This window comes from Strix uralensis, chromosome 2 (assembly GCF_047716275.1).
Source record: "Strix uralensis isolate ZFMK-TIS-50842 chromosome 2, bStrUra1, whole genome shotgun sequence".
Taxonomy (NCBI): domain Eukaryota; kingdom Metazoa; phylum Chordata; class Aves; order Strigiformes; family Strigidae; genus Strix; species Strix uralensis.
Window position 1 is genome coordinate 119913261 of NC_133973.1, and position 4776 is coordinate 119918036.

Here is a 4776-nt window from a genome sequence, read left to right on the forward strand (position 1 = left end):
CTTGTCATAAATTAATGGTTAATGCAGGAAATAAGTCTGAAAGGGACCCTCTGGACCTTCTAATGTAAACCTTTGCAGTCACATGCAACTCAAGTAACTAAATATAGAAGTATTTTTCCGTTTCTTAAAGTTTTCTTGCTGGTATTAACGGCACTGAAAAACTGTCCCAAAATTTCACTCCTTGGAAGAGTAGAAGGCCTAATTATGTATTAATTTTCAAATAATTTATTTTATTAGTTTAATTCTCAGTATAGGATTATTTATACCAATTTGTCCCTGGCCAGTGCTGCCCTTGAGTTTAAACAGTTTTTGTTCTTTGTAATGTCCACCCATCCCTCCAACCCTTTTATTTTAGCCTCTGTTGTTACTAGTCTCCTTTCATAAGACAGGAAACTCTTATTATTCTCTTGATTATTCCACTGAGCCATTTGTGCATGTTAGTTTGAATTTACCCTTGTTAAACATGGGTGACTAGTTAGTACTTCAGGTCTTGCACAGTGTCTCTGATAGAAATGTGTGACCTTGATACATCCTAGGATTGTATTTGATTTTTTTTCATATACACGTCAAATTAGTAGCTTCAAATCGTTCTGTGATCAGTTAATAACCCAGATGTCCCTTGCTGCTTCTTATTAATGAAGCCATCATTAACAGCAAGAATTCTTGATTCCCCCAAACTGAACACAGTAAGCTCTTTGAACTTTGCTTCGATCTACCTTCATGTGGGATTTTCATTCATACACCATTTTAATGAAGAAGGCCATTTCCATTAACCAGCTTTACCCCTGTGTTGGACATGTTCCATAGCCCTGTTCCAGCCCTCAGACTGCCATGGCCCTGAGCACGTTACCCCCTTGCACAAGTTTAGTTGGCAGAGTCCAAGGTCAGCTCCTTCACTGATAAGAGCAGTTGTGAAAAAAGCTAGTAGTGAGGGCCTGCCTCTCCCTTCCCTTGAGAGCCACTTTTAAGCTGAGGCTTTGTGCTGGCCTTTGCCTGCGCTGCAGTGCAGCTGTGCAGCAGCTCTGTTTGCACCATCTTGCACCTCTGCGAGTCTGGCCCAGATCCGGACTTGCTGACTTGGCATGCTGGCTTGGCCCCAGACCTGCCTCATCACTGCAGCCCTGCTGTGTGTTCACTGGACTGCGTCTGACCCTGACACAACCCAGTCTCAACCTAAACTTGACCCTGGCTTGTTGCTCCGCATCCTGGCTCCTTGTTGGTGAGGTGACTGCTTTCACCCGCCTTGGTATTGTGCTTAGCTCCTGGCACACCTTCTGTTGCAGAGCAGGCAACTCTTGCTGCTCCCTGAGATCCCACACCCACAGACACAGAACCTTCCTAATTCCCTCGTACTCTATGTAAATGTACGCTTTTGGGTGGGCAAGCTTGAAGAAAATGGAGTAAATTAGGTCAGGATACCTTGATGAAATAAGAGTAGCACAATGAAATAAAAGAGAGAAAAATTACAAACAGTGTGTACCTAACATGTCTGAATCTCAGCTTGGTTGTGCGCAGTTTTTGTTGCTTGTCTCCATGGCATGTTCACTCTAATAGTAAATACTTTGCGAGAGGCACTTCATGTTTCCTATGTATTTGTATAGGTTCTTGCACATTGGGAAACAGATGTAATACAAACTTTTTAAAATAATTATATCCTCCAATTCTTTACTATTTTTAAGTTTATATTTGTAGGAGGCCAACAAACCACTAGATGGCAAACAATTTCAGCAAGATAATATACAGGTATTCACACAATCTTCTATCCTCAGCTTTATCTTTGAGGCCATGGAGTGTAACCCCATGGCAATTTATAGAAATCTGGGGTGAAGCTGATACAGTCCTTCTCTTCTCTGCCTCTCCCTCCCTTTTGCTGTTCTAGTGTTGATGACCCAGCTGTAGGATGGATTCACAGAGGTGATTAATGCAAAAACTAACCTAGGGGGGAAAAAAAAAAAAAAAAAAAAAAAAAGAGGAAAAAGAAGAAAGTAATTGGTTTCCAGTCATTTCAGTGCCATCAATCAGCCTACAGACCCCCTGTGCAAAACAAGATGTATTCTGGGAGAACAGCAGTCCGAGCCTGGATTGTTTTATGCTGCTAAGCAAAGGTACCACATACCCTTCTATTTGGCATAAAATTCCAAGGTTCGGGATGATAAAAACATTTCATATGTATACCAATGATCAGCAAATAATTTCTATAAGTTACTACAGATGATCTCTCTGAGTCCTGGTTTTCTATCTACAAGAGACATGGCATAAATGCATATTTACAAAATGAAAATCCAGCTGTTTTTTAAAGAGTTTTCGAAAATAACAAATCCACCAAGTAGTCAGACTTATTTATATATTTATATAATTAGCTTTTCTGGTCATTATCAAAGTTCTGTGTGAACATGTGTTTTAATCTGGATTTTCTTGGAAGCAAAATTGTGTCAAATTATCCCTTTCAGTTGATACACTCAAGGAGATCCAGAAAAAGGAAAAGATCCATGGTCCATGTGGAGCTTTCCTTTTGTGATCATCTCTTGTTAACTGACATGGGAGCAGAATCATCTCATCCAAAGTTTCTTCTCTAAGGTAGCATGATTTGTAGTATCCTAGGATTCCCCGCTCTGTTTTTTGGCATGACTCTTTTCAGTTCAGTCCTCTAGCTACAGTCTGATTACAAGAGTGCAACAAAGCCCTCACAAAAAAAGATGGGAGAGCTATGGGCCACATTACTTCGCCTTGGCAACCTTCATGTGACTGGGTGGGGGCAGAAGTGGTCACGTGAGCTGCTGACACAGAACATTTTCTATGCATTTGTTCCTCCAAACTATGCCATCTCTTCAACCTGATTTTTCTAATTCTGAGACCATGTAAATGACCAAAGTCTTCCTCTCCACCTGCCTCTGACAGTTCAGTAATGCAGATCTTGATTTATTTTTAAGCAATCAAACTTAAATAAAGTGTGATTGATCATAGGAAGCTCTAACTGTTACATCTTCATTAATAAAATGACCAAAGAAGGGTTGTGAAAGAATGCCAGGAACTGATAAAGGAACTAGTAAAGCTGACAGAGCGACCCTGAAGAAGCAACACTGTAATTAAAACAAGAAAAAAAATGAGCTAATCGTGAGGAATGACACAAAAAAAAAAACCCCATCAAGCAGGAGAATACCAAGATAAGTGCACAGGAACAAAAGCTCCTAATTGAACCAAAGAGAGAACTACTTGAACTATGAGTGAGCTTTCCTCATCAACATAATAAAAACATGCCCTCGAGTAGGAAAAAGCTCCCTACAAAGAAAAGCCCCTTCCTCACTGAAGTTAAAAAAGAGGATACTGTGACTTCAAATTGAGATGTTGTTAACCAGTGAGGAACAAAGTGGTAAGAAACTAACCAAGGTCATTACATTAAACCTGTATCCTTGTAGTTTGAAGTGTATAAGTATGACATTTACCAGTGTGCGGTGTGCTAGCTTTGTGGAATTACCATGTAGCAAACCCTTACACCTTGTTAGCCTCTGTACCTTCTTTTGCATTCCTGTGGATGCATGAAGTCAGACAATCTTTGCATTCGAATGGAAAAGCCCTACTACTGGAAGAAAAGTACAACTGTGTTGGACGGTACTCCCTCAAGGATTCAAGAACAGCCCTACCTTGTTTGGTAACATAGTGGCAAAGGAACTGGAGTAGTGGCAAGGTAACAACTACAATGTGCCTCTGTTGCAGCATGTTGATGACATACTAGTTGGAGCGGACAGTGAGAAGGATTGTTTAGAGGCTACTTAGTTTGTTAGCAGGGTATAGAGTCTCTAAGAAAAAGGCCCAGATAGCAAAAGAAAAGGTTCAATATTTGGGTTTTGAGGTATCAGAAGGACAGAGGGAACTGGGGGCAAAATGAAAAGAAGCTATATGCCAAATTGCTGTGCCTGAATCTAAGAAACAATTGCAACGGTTCTTAGGAATGGCAGGGTTTTGTTGCCTCTGGATTCTGAACTTTGAGTTGATAGCCAAGCCCTTATACAATGCTATTAAGGGACCAGGAGAATTGCTGGAATGAACTCCTGAGTGTCAGAGGAGTTTGGATGACATAAAAAGGAAATTCACAGAATCACAGAATCATCTAGGTTGGAAAAGACCTTGAAGATCATCTAGTCCAAACATTTATTTATTGATGGAGGCTTCTACTTTAGGCTTACCAGACATGACAAAGCCTTTCCAGCTATATGTGCATGAAAGACAGCATGTGGCCCTAGGAGTAATGACTCAAATACTTGGAAGCTGGGATACTTTTCCAAACAGCTTGATGAGGTGAGCAAGGGTTGGCCTGCTTGTCTTTGAGCCATAGCAGCTACCACTTTGCTGATACAGGAAGCATGAAAGCTCACCCTGGGACAACCCATAACAGTATTGGTACCTCCTGTGGTGTTAGCTATTCTAAATGGCAAAGGGCAGCATTGGATTTCTCCAGGTCAGTTGGCAAAATACCAGGCCTTCCTAATAGATCCAGAGGATGTGACTCTGAATGTGGTATCTACGCTGAACCCAGCCCTTTGATGCCTATAGCTGAACAGGAACCCTTGCAACATGATTGCTTAACTACCATTGAACAAGTTTATGATAGTGGACCAGATCTGAAAGATGACCCTTTGGAAAATGCAGATGTGGAATTATAGACATTTTGGGACAATAGTTTTGACAACACAACCAGTCAGAAACGGGCAGAGATTCAGTCTGTAGCTGAGCAAGTGGGACACACAGACCGAGCACTTTGTTGTTACCTTCAGCCCC